The sequence below is a fragment of the Aquarana catesbeiana genome, linkage group LG06 (assembly GCF_042186555.1).
Source record: "Aquarana catesbeiana isolate 2022-GZ linkage group LG06, ASM4218655v1, whole genome shotgun sequence".
Taxonomy (NCBI): Eukaryota; Metazoa; Chordata; class Amphibia; order Anura; family Ranidae; genus Aquarana; species Aquarana catesbeiana.
In genome coordinates, this window is record NC_133329.1 from 530,497 (window position 1) to 547,424 (window position 16,928).

General features: G+C 43.9%; 1 protein-coding gene across 1 annotated transcript in view; it reads left to right on the forward strand.

The window, feature by feature from the left end:
- LOC141148104 (carbonic anhydrase 4-like) overlaps positions 1-16,928 on the forward strand; it is an 83,615-nt gene that overhangs the window by 20,608 nt on the left and 46,079 nt on the right. The window lies entirely within an intron of this gene.

Consider the following 16,928-nt stretch of genomic DNA (forward strand, 5'->3'; position numbering starts at 1 on the left):
GTATCTTCATAGTGTGTAATATATTGTCCTCCAGCCAGGGAAGTATCTTCATAGTGTGTAATATATTGTCCTGCAGCCAGGGAAGTATCTTCATAGTGTGTAATATATTGTCCTCCATCCAGGGAAGTATCTTCATAGTGTGTAATATATTGTCCTCCATCCAGGGAAGTATCTTCATAGTGTGTAATATATTGTCCCCAAGCCAGGGAAGTATCTTCATAGTGTGTAATATATTGTCCTCCAGCCAGGGAAGTATCTTCATAGTGTGTAATATATTGTCCCCCAGCCAGGGAAGTATCTTCATAGTGTGTAATATATTGTCCCCCAGCCAGGGAAGTATCTTCATAGTGTGTAATATATTGTCCCCCAGCCAGGGAAGTATCTTCATAGTGTGTAATATATTGTCCCCCAGCCAGGGAAGTATCTTCATAGTGTGTAATATATTGTCCCCCAGCCAGGGAAGTATCTTCATAGTGTGTAATATATTGTCCTCCAGCCAGGGAAGTATCTTCATAGTGTGTAATATATTGTCCTCCAGCCAGGGAAGTATCTTCATAGTGTGTAATATATTGTCCCCCAGCCAGGGAAGTATCTTCATAGTGTGTAATATATTGTCCCCCAGCCAGGGAAGTATCTTCATAGTGTGTAATATATTGTCCCCCAGCCAGGGAAGTATCTTCATAGTGTGTAATATATTGTCCTCCAGCCAGGGAAGTATCTTCATAGTGTGTAATATATTGTCCTGCAGCCAGGGAAGTATCTTCATAGTGTGTAATATATTGTCCTCCATCCAGGGAAGTATCTTCATAGTGTGTAATATATTGTCCTCCATCCAGGGAAGTATCTTCATAGTGTGTAATATATTGTCCCCAAGCCAGGGAAGTATCTTCATAGTGTGTAATATATTGTCCTCCAGCCAGGGAAGTATCTTCATAGTGTGTAATATATTGTCCTCCAGCCAGGGAAGTATCTTCATAGTGTGTAATATATTGTCCTCCATCCAGGGAAGTATCTTCATAGTGTGTAATATATTGTCCTCCAGCCAGGGAAGTATCTTCATAGTGTGTAATATATTGTCCCCCAGCCAGGGAAGTATCTTCATAGTGTGTAATATATTGTCCCCCAGCCAGGGAAGTATCTTCATAGTGTGTAATATATTGTCCCCCAGCCAGGGAAGTATCTTCATAGTGTGTAATATATTGTCCTCCAGCCAGGGAAGTATCTTCATAGTGTGTAATATATTGTCCCCCAGCCAGGGAAGTATCTTCATAGTGTGTAATATATTGTCCCCCAGCCAGGGAAGTATCTTCATAGTGTGTAATATATTGTCCTCCATCCAGGGAAGTATCTTCATAGTGTGTAATATATTGTCCTCCAGCCAGGGAAGTATCTTCATAGTGTGTAATATATTGTCCCCCAGCCAGGGAAGTATCTTCATAGTGTGTAATATATTGTCCCCCAGCCAGGGAAGTATCTTCATAGTGTGTAATATATTGTCCTCCAGCCAGGGAAGTATCTTCATAGTGTGTAATATATTGTCCCCCAGCCAGGGAAGTATCTTCATAGTGTGTAATATATTGTCCTCCAGCCAGGGAAGTATCTTCATAGTGTGTAATATATTGTCCTCCAGCCAGGGAAATATCTTCATAGTGTGTAATATATTGTCCCCCAGCCAGGGAAGTATCTTCATAGTGTGTAATATATTGTCCTCCAGCCAGGGAAGTATCTTCATAGTGTGTAATATATTGTCCTCCATCCAGGGAAGTATCTTCATAGTGTGTAATATATTGTCCCCCAGCCAGGGAAGTATCTTCATAGTGTGTAATATATTGTCCTCCATCCAGGGAAGTATCTTCATAGTGTGTAATATATTGTCCTCCAGCCAGGGAAGTATCTTCATAGTGTGTAATATATTGTCCTCCATCCAGGGAAGTATCTTCATAGTGTGTAATATATTGTCCTCCAGCCAGGGAAGTATCTTCATAGTGTGTAATATATTGTCCCCCAGCCAGGGAAGTATCTTCATAGTGTGTAATATATTGTCCCCCAGCCAGGGAAGTATCTTCATAGTGTGTAATATATTGTCCCCCAGCCAGGGAAGTATCTTCATAGTGTGTAATATATTGTCCTCCAGCCAGGGAAGTATCTTCATAGTGTGTAATATATTGTCCCCCAGCCAGGGAAGTATCTTCATAGTGTGTAATATATTGTCCCCCAGCCAGGGAAGTATCTTCATAGTGTGTAATATATTGTCCTCCAGCCAGGGAAGTATCTTCATAGTGTGTAATATATTGTCCCCCAGCCAGGGAAGTATCTTCATAGTGTGTAATATATTGTCCTCCATCCAGGGAAGTATCTTCATAGTGTGTAATATATTGTCCTCCAGCCAGGGAAGTATCTTCATAGTGTGTAATATATTGTCCTCCAGCCAGGGAAGTATCTTCATAGTGTGTAATATATTGTCCTCCAGCCAGGGAAGTATCTTCATAGTGTGTAATATATTGTCTCCCAGCCAGGGAAGTATCTTCATAGTGTGTAATATATTGTCCTCCATCCAGGGAAGTATCTTCATAGTGTGTAATATATTGTCTCCCAGCCAGGGAAGTATCTTCATAGTGTGTAATATATTGTCCTCCATCCAGGGAAGTATCTTCATAGTGTGTAATATATTGTCCTCCAGCCAGGGAAGTATCTTCATAGTGTGTAATATATTGTCCCCCAGCCAGGGAAGTATCTTCATAGTGTGTAATATATTGTCCCCCAGCCAGGGAAGTATCTTCATAGTGTGTAATATATTGTCCTCCAGCCAGGGAAGTATCTTCATAGTGTGTAATATATTGTCCCCCAGCCAGGGAAGTATCTTCATAGTGTGTAATATATTGTCCTCCAGCCAGGGAAGTATCTTCATAGTGTGTAATATATTGTCCCCCAGCCAGGGAAGTATCTTCATAGTGTGTAATATATTGTCCTCCAGCCAGGGAAGTATCTTCATAGTGTGTAATATATTGTCCTCCATCCAGGGAAGTATCTTCATAGTGTGTAATATATTGTCCTCCAGCCAGGGAAGTATCTTCTTAGTGTGAATGCAGGAGAATTCCCCAGAACAAGATACATATATAGAATCTTCCATCAGTTTATGTGTCTGCAGGTCAACTCACGGTACAATTGCTATGCCCCGTACACACGGTCAGATTTTCCGATGGAAAATGTCCGATCGGAGCGTGTTGTCGGACATTCCGTGTGTGGGCTCCATCGGACATTTTCCATCGCATTTTCCGACACAAAGTTTGAGAGCAGGCTATAAAATTTTCCGACAACAAAATCCGATCGCGTCAATTCCGACCGTGTGTGGCCTGTTCCGACGCACAAAGTGCCACGCATGCTCAGAAGAAATTCCGAGACGGAACAGCTCGGTCTGGTAAAATTAGTATTCGCAATGGATACAGCATTTTCGTCACGCTGCAATGTAAAAAATGGTTTAATACAGCGCACTCTCTTCTTCTTTATAATGTGAGAAGAATTAAGTGGTTTTGCTGCTCATATTCACACACACTTCTCACAAATTTCTTTCTTTACTATTTATTGGGATTCCCTCAATATATTTTTATTTGTCACATCTGACAACATTATTTTTGGGTTGTTTTATTTTTATTTTTTTTTTTTTAAAGGCAGATTTTTTTTTTTTTAGGTTTGTATTTTTTTCAAGGCTGATCTTTGTTTTATTGTATTTTTAGTTTTACTCCAGAATATTTTTGTGTGTGTTTTGTGTGTCAAGTTACCACAACACCTTTGATATCTTATATTATATAATCTCAAGAAGGTTGCTTGGTGTTGGTGTCCCTTGTTAACCCATCTCTTGAGAGATGAATGCCTAAATAATGGGTATTACTTTGAACAGCCCCTCCTTAGTTACACTATTGGCAGCCCACTGGACAGGTAAGAAGTGTCAGAATACAAAGATATAAATACACACTGTACACATTTGAGGACATTTGGACATTCTGCTATTACCTATCAAGATAATAATAGGATACAAGAACTTTAAACAGTACCATTGGAAAGTATACAGGCAGGCCCTTGCACTACATGCTTTGGGGAATTCATCCATACATCTGACCAGTAAAGAGATGGGTATAGTGTGTATGGGTTTGGCAAAGTCAGCAGATAGAGGATTGAGGATACATAGAGAATTGGGATCAGCTGACTTAGCAGTTGGGGGGAGGGAGGGTTACAAATGATTTGGGGACCCCTAAAAAAAAGCCTCTGCCACTCTGCCTGAATCACATTTCTAAACATTTTAGGGGGTGTTTGGGGTAAAGCACTACTATGGGGATGATAAAATACATTGTTAAGTGACTACATGAGGTGAATATAGGGGCAGGAGACAGCATGCTGGGGAGGTTATTGAAGGGCAAATATGTATGAAGGACATAAAATAATAATGACATAAAAATCCAGCATGCATGAGGACAAAGGGGACATTCACAGCATATTCCAGTCATGGTAATTAGGGAATGAGGGAAGAAATACAATATATTAGCAAACATTCAATACAATAAAATGTGATATTAAAGGATAAAAATCTCACCTTCATATACTCCTTCTGCAGGACCTGGATGATGGCAGAACAGGTCTCTGGGATAATGATCCCCAGAGCCTGGGGGGAGATGCCTGTCGAGAACTTGAGGTCCTGCAGGCTTCTCCCTGTCGCCAAGTACCACAAGGTAGCGACCAACCTCTGCTCCGGAGTGATGGCTTGCCTCATGCAGGTATCCTGCCTGCTGATATAGGGGGTCAGCGAAGCCAACAAACGGTGAAATACGGGGTCCGTCATCCTGAGAAAGTTCCTGAAATCATCAGGATTATTCTCACGGATCTCACGGAACAAAGGCATATGACAGAACTGGTCACGCTGAAGCAACCAATTCTTGGTCCATGAACTCCTCCTCGCCCTGTTCATGGACTGGACTTGTGTCAAGGTCAGGACCCCAACACCAAGCCCCCGCACAGCATGAACTGTACGAGGAGTACGCATACGAAACATGGCTAGAAAACGGTCGGCTGCTCAGAACAAAGTAACAGAACGCACTGAAGAACAGCAAGGCCTGTGAAGAGCGACCTGAAAAACAGCAACGAGCGGACAAGATCACACAGAAAACTCCAATACGAACTGACTGCATGCACTGAAGAGCAGATACAAACCCACAAGCACAAACTGAACGGCAGAAAACGATCTGAAAGCCACAAGTCTGAAAAAGTGCGAATCGTCTCTCACCAAACTTTTACTAACACGAGATTAGCAAAAGGAGCCCAAAGGGTGCCGCGCTTGGTTCTGAACCGGCCTTTTCTAGTCTCGTCGTACGTGGTGTACGTGACCGCGTGGTTGGCGATCGGAAATTCCGACAACTTTGTGCGACCGTGTGTAGGCAAAACAACAAAAGCCAACATCCGTCAGAAAAAATCCATGGATTTTGTTCTCTGTCGGAATGTCCGATCAATGTCCGATCGTGTGTACGAGGCATAAGTCTTCATCCTCCTGCGCTCTTCTTTGTAGTGCTGCTCATTTCTTTCTAGCCACGTTGAGGCCTCTTTTGCCGACTCGAAGAGAAGAACTGTGCTTGGCCCCTCACTGCTATCCGGAGCTTTGCCGGGTACAGCTTGGCATCGGGTAGTTGTAGGATCCTGAGCCAGCGTTTGACGTCTATAAATTTAGCTCTGCGTCTCTCTGGACTTCTGCTGAAAAGTTCCGGGTAAAAGGACACCCTGGTTCCATTATGTTGAATATTCGCTCGTTCTCTTGCTTGGTGAAGCACTGCCTCTCTATCCCGGTAGTGAAGTAGTCTTGTCAGGACGGACCTAGGAGGACCTCCAGGCGGAGGCGGACGTGATGGCACCCTGTGTGCGCGCTCCACCGCGAAGAAGGGCAAGAATGCATTTTTGCCAAAGATTTCGACCAGCCAGTTCTCCACATAGGTAGTAGGATCCCTGCCCTCCACCTTCTCCGGCAATACCACAATGCGTATTATTACGTCACAAACAATTTTGCGAATCTTCAGCGCGATTGTTTGCGTCCCGCGTCATATGTAGGCTCTGGTATCCTGGGCTATGGGCTGCAGATGATCCTCCATGTCGCTGACTCTGCTCTCCACAGTAGTGCTACGCTCAGGGATTTCCTCCCTGAGACCCCCAAACTGCTCCTTTATAGTAATGTCAGAAGTTATTGGGGATATTGGCTGGTGTGTCCTCTGTGTCTGCTTGTTCCCCTCCTCCTCTCCCCAGTGATCAGGGGCGGGGCTGCTTGTGCTGTGGACCCCCTGAGCGGGATGGCGGCTCCGACCCCCAGGGTCCCAGATAACTTCTGGGTATAGTAAACCATGTCCTTAGGGGGTCTTTACTAAGAGATTTGGGTGGCTTACTTGATTTGAAGCTCTGTTTATCCTGGCCTGGTGGTGTCCCCTTCACAGAGAGCGCGGCGGCGCCATCTTGGAGCTCCGGACCGGCACTTTCTCCCCATCCTTTGCGGGTCGTTCCTCTGGTGCAGAGGGCCAGCGGCGGTTCCACCGGGGTCTCAGGTGTACAGGCTTGCTGCATATATCGGTAGCTACTCGATCGGGCGACTGGGGGAGGATCGGTACCGGATTAATGGCGGGAACGGCGGGAGATGCTTCCTCTCACACGCCTGTCTTGGCCACGCCCCCCACTGGGCCGTATGTTTAGTGAGGTGAGTTTGCTGCAGGTAGATCAGCTCTGTACCAAATCTCTCCAACATGGAGAACATGGCTGCCAACCCTTGACGTTCCACCATCCTATATTCAGTGTTTTAGCTTTGTATATAAAGGCGGGAAAAATATACAAAGCTGTCGGGAGTTCCTATTCAAAAATACGTTTATATTGAATTTGTATCTAATCTCTGCTCTGATATCCTTTGTGTTGTGATGAGACATCTCTATTCTATTACCTTTTATCATTTTCACAACACATGAAAAGGAAATTCTCATTCCAAAGTACTTTCATTTTCTGTGCCAAAAATGATGACTTTGTGTCTTGTGACAACAACCATATTTTCCTATCAGATTCTTCTGTGATGTGCCCTTAACTCTCATTTAATCCGAGCTTCCCCTGTGATGATAGTCGATCGCTTCCTATCTCACCTCCCCCCCACCCCTCCCATTCCCCCCCACCACCTATCTAGCTGTACCCTGAGGGGCTTTATAGTGACCATTTCCCGCACCACTTGTTCCTCATTTTCACTCCCCATAAATCATCTGTGTGTATCTGTCCCCCCCCCCATTTCTTCAAGTTAAAGAAAAATAGAAAAAGAAGAACAATCACTTCAATCAAAGCAACCAAAACCCTTTTCCACCTTCCTTCCTTCTATCTTTATCTACAGTTTCTCCTTGTTGTATTCCAACCACATCTCCACACCGGCCGGGGAGTCAAAAATCATGGAGATCATATCCCCCCTTATCTATTTATACATGGAGATCATATCCCCCCTTATGTATTTATACATGGAGATCATATCCCCCTTATGTATTTATACATGGAGATCATATCCCCCCTTATATATTTATACATGGAGATCATATCCCCCCTTATGTATTTATACATGGTGATTATATCCCCCCCCTTATGTATTTATACATGGAGATCATATCCCCCCTTATGTATTTATACATGGTGATTATATCCCCCCCCTTATGTATTTATACATGGAGATCATATCCCCCCTTATATATTTATACATGGAGATCATATCCCCCCTTATATATTTATACATGGAGATCATATCCCCCCTTATGTATTTATACATGGAGATCATATCCCCCCCTTATATATTTATACATGGAGATCATATCCCCCCTTATATATTTATACATGGAGATCATATCCCCCCTTATATATTTATACATGGAGATCATATCCCCCCTTATGTATTTATACATGGAGATCATATCCTCCCTTATGTATTTATACATGGAGATCATATCCCCCTTATATATTTATACATGGAGATCATATCCCCCTTATGTATTTATACATGGTGATCATATCCCCCCTTATGTATTTATACATGGAGATCATATCCCCCCTTATGTATTTATACATGGAGATCATATCCCCCCTTATGTATTTATACATGGAGATCATATCCCCCTTATGTATTTATACATGGAGATCATATCCCCCCTTATGTATTTATACATGGTGATCATATCCCCCCTTATATATTTATACATGGAGATCATATCCCCCCTTATATATTTATACATGGAGATCATATCCTCCCTTATGTATTATACATGGAGATCATATCCCCCCCTTATGTATTTATACATGGAGATCATATCCCCCCTTATGTATTTATACATGGAGATCATATCCCCCTTATGTATTTATACATGGTGATTATATCCCCCCCTTATGTATTTATACATGGAGATCATATCCCCCCTTATATATTTATACATGGAGATCATATCCCCCCTTATGTATTTATACATGGTGATTATATCCCCCCCCTTATGTATTTATACATGGAGATCATATCCCCCCTTATCTATTTATACATGGAGATCATATCCCCCCTTATATATTTATACATGGAGATCATATCCCCCTTATGTATTTATACATGGAGATCATATCCCCCTTATGTATTTATACATGGAGATCATATCCCCCCTTATATATTTATACATGGAGATCATATCCCCCCTTATGTATTTATACATGGAGATCATATCCCCCCTTATGTATTTATACATGGAGATCATATCCCCCCCTTATGTATTTATACATGGAGATCATATCCCCCCTTATATATTTATACATGGAGATCATATCCCCCTTATGTATTTATACATGGTGATCATATCCCCCTTATGTATTTATACATGGAGATCATATCCCCCCTTATGTATTTATACATGGTGATCATATCCCCCTTATGTATTTATACATGGAGATCATATCCCCCCCTTATGTATTTATACATGGAGATCATATCCCCCTTATGTATTTATACATGGAGATCATATCCTCCTTATGTATTTATACATGGAGATCATATCCCCCCTTATATATTTATACATGGAGATCATATCCCCCCCTTATGTATTTATACATGGAGATCATATCCCCCCTTATGTATTTATACATGGAGATCATATCCCCCTTATGTATTTATACATGGAGATCATATCCCCCTTATGTATTTATACATGGAGATCATATCCCCCCTTATGTATTTATACATGGAGATCATATCCCCCTTATGTATTTATACATGGAGATCATATCCCCCCCTTATGTATTTATACATGGAGATCATACCCCCCCCCCTTATGTATTTATACATGGTGATCATATCCTCCCTTATGTATTTATACATGGAGATCATATCCCCCCTTATATATTTATACATGGTGATCATATCCCCCCTTATGTATTTATACATGGAGATCATATCCCCCTTATGTATTTATACATGGAGATCATATCCCCCCCTTATGTATTTATACATGGAGATCATATCCCCCTTATGTATTTATACATGGAGATCATATCCCCCCCTTATGTATTTATACATGGAGATCATATCCCCCCTTATCTATTTATACATGGAGATCATATCCCCCTTATGTATTTATACATGGAGATCATATCTCCCCTTATGTATTTATACATGGAGATCATATCCCCCCTTATGTATTTATACATGGAGATCATATCCCCCCCTTATGTATTTATACATGGAGATCATATCCCCCTTATGTATTTATACATGGAGATCATATCCCCCCTTATGTATTTATACATGGCGATCATATCCCCCCTTATGTATTTATACATGGAGATCATATCCCCCTTATGTATTTATACATGGAGATCATATCCCCCCTTATGTATTTATACATGGAGATCATATCCCCCCTTATGTATTTATACATGGAGATCATATCCCCCCCTTATGTATTTATACATGGAGATCATATCCCCCTTATGTATTTATACATGGAGATCATATCCCCCCTTATGTATTTATACATGGAGATCATATCCCCCCTTATGTATTTATACATGGAGATCATATCCCCCCCTTATATATTTATACATGGAGATCATATCCCCCCTTATATATTTATACATGGAGATCATATCCTCCCTTATGTATTATACATGGAGATCATATCCCCCCCTTATGTATTTATACATGGAGATCATATCCCCCCTTATGTATTTATACATGGAGATCATATCCCCCTTATGTATTTATACATGGTGATTATATCCCCCCCTTATGTATTTATACATGGAGATCATATCCCCCCTTATATATTTATACATGGAGATCATATCCCCCCTTATGTATTTATACATGGAGATCATATCCCCCCTTATATATTTATACATGGAGATCATATCCCCCTTATGTATTTATACATGGTGATCATATCCCCCTTATGTATTTATACATGGAGATCATATCCCCCCTTATGTATTTATACATGGTGATCATATCCCCCTTATGTATTTATACATGGAGATCATATCCCCCCTTATATATTTATACATGGAGATCATATCCCCCCTTATATATTTATACATGGAGATCATATCCCCCCCTTATGTATTTATACATGGAGATCATATCCCCCTTATGTATTTATACATGGAGATCATATCCCCCTTATGTATTTATACATGGAGATCATATCCCCCCTTATGTATTTATACATGGAGATCATATCCCCCCTTATGTATTTATACATGGAGATCATATCCCCCTTATGTATTTATACATGGAGATCATATCCCCCCCTTATGTATTTATACATGGAGATCATACCCCCCCCCCCTTATGTATTTATACATGGTGATCATATCCTCCCTTATGTATTTATACATGGAGATCATATCCCCCCTTATATATTTATACATGGTGATCATATCCCCCCTTATGTATTTATACATGGAGATCATATCCCCCTTATGTATTTATACATGGAGATCATATCCCCCCCTTATGTATTTATACATGGAGATCATATCCCCCCTTATCTATTTATACATGGAGATCATATCCCCCTTATGTATTTATACATGGAGATCATATCTCCCCTTATGTATTTATACATGGAGATCATATCCCCCCTTATGTATTTATACATGGAGATCATATCCCCCCCTTATGTATTTATACATGGAGATCATATCCCCCTTATGTATTTATACATGGAGATCATATCCCCCCTTATGTATTTATACATGGCGATCATATCCCCCCTTATGTGTTTATACATGGTGATCATATCCCTCCTTATGTATTTATACATGGAGATCATATCCCCCCTTATGTATTTATACATGGAGATCATATCCCCCTTATGTATTTATACATGGAGATCATATCCCCCCCCCTTATGTATTTATACATGGAGATCATATCCCCCCTTATATATTTATACATGGAGATCATATCCCCCCTTATCTATTTATACATGGAGATCATATCCCCCCTTATATATTTATACATGGAGATCATATCCCCCCTTATGTATTTATACATGGTGATCATATCCCCCCTTATGCATTTATACATGGAGATCATATCCCCCTTATGTATTTATACATGGTGATCATATCCCCCTTATGTATTTATACATGGAGATCATATCCCCCTTAATCTCCTCTTCTCAGTAGAGAATAAATTCAGTTCCTCTAATCTTTCCTCATAGCTGATCTCCTCCATGTCTCTTATCAGTTTGGTTGCTCTTCTCCTCACTTTCTCCACTTCCTCGATATCCTTTCTGAGAACTGGAGCCCAAAACTGAACTTCATATTCCAGATGAGGTCTTACTAATGATTTGTACAGATGATTTCTCTCTCTCTGGAGTCCATATCTCTCTTATACAAGAAAGAAACTGCAGCTTGGCATTGCATGTTATTATTAAGCTTATGATCTACCAGAACCTCCAGATTTTTCTCCACCATTGACTCTCCCAGATACCTCTCCCCTGTTGACTCCCCCAGATCCTTCTCCACCATTCACTCCCCCAGATCCTTCCCTACCATTGATTCTCCCAGATCCTTCTATACCATTGATTCCCCCAGATCCTTCTATACCATTAATTCCCCCAGATCCTTCTCTACCATTGATTCCCCCAGATCCTTCTATACCATTGATTCCCCCAGATCCTTCTCTACCATTGTCTCCCCTAGATCCTTCTCTACCATTGTCTCCCCTAGATCCTTCTCTACCATTGACTCCCCCAGATACCTCTTCCCCGGTTGACTACCCCAGATCCTCACCCACCATTGATTCACCCAGATCCTTCTCTACAATTGACTCCCCCAGATCCTTCTCCACCATTCACTCCCCCGATCCTTACCCACCATTGATTCACCCAGATCCTTCCCCACCATTCACTCCCCCAGATCCTTCTCTACCATTGACTCCCCCAGATATCTCTTCCCCGGTTGACTTCCCCCATATCCTTCTCCACCATTGACTCCCTGAGATCCTTCTCCACCATTGATTCCCCCAGATCCTTCTCTACAATTGACTCCCCCAGATCCTTCTCCACCATTGATTCCCCCAGATCCTTCTCTACAATTGACTCCCCCAGATCCTTCTCCACCATTCACTCCCCCAGATCCTTCTCCACCATTGATTCACCCAGATCCTTCTCCACAATTCACTTCCCCAGATCCTTCCCCACCATTCACTCCCCCAGATCCTTCCCCACCATTCACTCCCCCAGATCCTTCTCCACTATTGACTCCCCCAGATAACTCTTCCCCGGTAACTCCCCCAGATCCTTCTCTATCATTCACTCCCCAGATCCTTCTCCACCATTCACTCACCCAGATCCTTCTCTACCACTGATTTCCCCAGATCCATCTCCACCATTGATTCCCCCAGATCCTTCTCCACCATTGATTCCCTCCAGATCCTTCTCCACCATTGATTCCCCCAGATCCTTCTCCACCATTCACTCACCCAGATCCTTCTCTACCACTGATTTCCCCAGATCCATCTCCACCATTGATTCCCCCAGATCCTTCTCCACCATTGATTCCCCCAGATCCTTCTCCACCATTGATTCCCCCAGATCCTTCTCCACCACTGACTCCCCCAGATTCTTCTCCACCATTGATTCCCCCAAATCTTTCTCTACCATTGACTCCCCCAGATACCTCTTCCCCGGTTGACTCCCCCAGATCCTCACCCACCATTGATTCACCCAGATCCTTCTCTACAATTGACTCCCCCAGATCCTTCTCCACCATTCACTCCCCCAGATCCTTACGCACCATTGATTCACCCAGATCCTTCTCCACAATTCACTCCCCCAGATCCTTCCCCACTATTCACCCCCCCAGATCCTTACCAACCATTGACTCCCCAGATCCTTCTCCACCATTGACTCCCCCAGATACCTCTTCCCCGGTTGACTCCCCTAGATCCTTCCCCACCATTCACTCCTCCAGATCCTTACCCACCATTGACTCCCCAGATCTTTCTCCAGCATTGACTCCCCAGATCCTTCTTCAGCATTGACTCCCCAGATCCTTCTCCAGCATTGACTCCCCCAGATACCTCTTCCCCGGTTGACTACCCCAGATCCTCACCCACCATTGATTCACCCAGATCCTTCTCTACCATTTACTCCACCAGTTGTACTCCCACTAGTATGTATGATGTATATTCTTAGCCCCCAAGTGCAGAACTTTGGCCATCACAGGTAATAGAGAGTGTTATTATCCTGTCTATAAGAAGAGTGGGGGGAAGGGGGAAATCACAGGTAGTAATAATACCCTTTGTATAAGTAGGGAGGCATCATGGGTAATAGAGAGAAAGAATAGTGGAACATTTCTAAATGCCCCCCCATGGCACTGCTAGACCTCCAATGAATATTCCCTCCCCCTCTGTACATTGCAACATGTCCCCCATGGCAGCGTCTGGCCACCCATACAAATCCCCTCCTCCGCTGTACATTGGTACATGTCCCCCATGGCAGCGTCTGGCCACCCATACAAATCCCCTCCTCCGCTGTATATTGGTACATGTGTCCCCCATGGCAGCGTCTGGCCACCCATACAAATCCCCTCCTCCGCTGTACATTGGTACATGTCCCCCATGGCAGCGTCTGGCCACCCATACAAATCCCCTCCTCCGCTGTATATTGGTACATGTCCCCCATGGCAGCGTCTGGCCACCCATGTAAATCCCCTCCTCCGCTGTATATTGGTACATGTCCCCCATGGCAGCGTCTGGCCACCCATGTAAATCCCCTCCTCCACTGTATATTGGTACATGTCCCCCATGGCAGCGTCTGGCCACCCATACAAATCTCCTCCTCCGCTGTATATTGGTACATGTCCCCCATGGCAGCGTCTGGCCACCCATGCAAATCCCCTCCTCCGCTGTATATTGGTACATGTGTCCCCCATGGCAGCGTCTGGCCACCCATACAAATCCCCTCCTCCGCTGTACATTGGTACATGTCCCCCATGGCAGCGTCTGGCCACCCATACAAATCCCCTCCTCCGCTGTATATTGGTACATGTCCCCCATGGCAGCGTCTGGCCACCCATGTAAATCCCCTCCTCCGCTGTATATTGGTACATGTCCCCCATGGCAGCGTCTGGCCACCCATGTAAATCCCCTCCTCCACTGTATATTGGTACATGTCCCCCATGGCAGCGTCTGGCCACCCATACAAATCCCCTCCTCCGCTGTACATTGGTACATGTCCCCCATGGCAGCGTCTGGCCACCCATACAAATCCCCTCCTCCGCTGTATATTGGTACATGTCCCCCATGGCAGCGTCTGGCCACCCATGTAAATCCCCTCCTCCGCTGTATATTGGTACATGTCCCCCATGGCAGCGTCTGGCCACCCATACAAATCCCCTCCTCCGCTGTATATTGGTACATGTCCCCCATGGCAGCGTCTGGCCACCCATGTAAATCCCCTCCTCCACTGTATATTGGTACATGTCCCCCATGGCAGCGTCTGGCCACCCATACAAATCCCCTCCTCCGCTGTACATTGGTACATGTCCCCCATGGCAGCGTCTGGCCACCCATACAAATCCCCTCCTCCGCTGTATATTGGTACATGTCCCCCATGGCAGCGTCTGGCCACCCATGTAAATCCCCTCCTCCGCTGTATATTGGTACATGTCCCCCATGGCAGCGTCTGGCCACCCATACAAATCCCCTCCTCCGCTGTATATTGGTACATGTCCCCCATGGCAGCGTCTGGCCACCCATGTAAATCCCCTCCTCCGCTGTATATTGGTACATGTCCCCCATGGCAGCGTCTGGCCACCCATGCAAATCCCCTCCTCCACTGTATACTGGTACATGTCCCCCATGGCAGCGTCTGGCCACCCATGCAAATCCCCTCCTCCACTGTATACTGGTACATGTCCCCCATGGCAGCGTCTGGCCACCCATACAAATCCCCTCCTCCACTGTATACTGGTACATGTCCCCCATGGCAGCGTCTGGCCACCCATACAAATCCCCTCCTCCACTGTATACTGGTACATGTCCCCCATGGCAGCGTCTGGCCACCCATGCAAATCCCCTCCTCCACTGTATACTGGTACATGTCCCCCATAGCAGCGTCTGGCCACCCGTGCAAATCCCCTCCTCCATTGTATACTGGTACATGTCCCCCATGGAAGCGTCTGGCCACCCATGCAAATCCCCTCCTCCGCTGTACATTGGTACATGTCCCCCATGTGAGTGATTGGCCTCCCATAAAAAGTCCCTTCCCCTCTATACACCCCTCCCCCTCTGTACACTGTTATGTCACTCACGGCAGTGCCCAGCTTAGCAACTTTACAAGAAGACCTCAATAGAACTGAGGGGTGGAAGCCGTATGACAGATGTAGGAAAATGTAAAGTAATGCAATGAATGAACGGTACACCCTAGGGGGGTAGAACCCCGGGGGGGGGGGGGGACTGAGGATGGAGAAAGATCTGGGGGTCCGAGGAGATGCAATGCCAAGCTGTGCCAACCAGGGCAAGCCGACTATTATCATATATTATTATTATATTATCATAGGGGAGATAAAACTATAATTCTAACTCTTTCCAAAACTCGGGGGGGGGGGGGGAATAGGGGGGAAAGGGGAGGGATGGGGGGATTGAACTGGATGGACCAGTGTCTTCATTCAACCTTCCCAACTATGTAATGTGGGATTATTTATGTAGGATATTCTATATATAGATATTACAGTGATTTATGGCCTAACACAGCTCTCAGGAAAGTTGCATTTTACAAATCAAAAGGGCGAGAGCAGAAACTCGCAGGGGATTGTAAAATGTAAATTTGTGTGATCAGACTTGAAAAGAATAGTAAAAGGTCCATGGGGGATCCGTGGGGGTCCATGGGGGATCCGTGGGGGTCCATGGGGGTCCATGGGGGGTTGTTAGTGCAATTTGGTAAGAAGGCATTCATTCATTTTTTTTTCACTTTCTTTCTTCTCCAAGATGAGGATACAGGTCTAGATTATAATACACATTATTGCATGCATGGAAGCTATAAAGGGGTATTATTATTATGGGTTGGACACATGATGGATTGTAGTATCTCTATACTTGATAGGACGAATGGGACTCTGAAGGCCTCAGACTTATTGTAATATTTACTCTGTTGGATTTTGCCATCTGTCTCAAGTATCTTGAGAAACTTTCTTCTGTGCTGGGACTCAATAAATGTATTCTCTGGAAGAACTGGGTTGGCGCTGGAGGAACTTGTATTATAGTAATAATGAATTAATAATCATCCTCATCCTTATACATCTATATACATCTATATTATACATCACTACATGCAACTGTGTGTCAGTTAGACCCGGGCTGATTCGCCCATCACTAGCCGGCAGCTGTTTCTGCCAAGCCG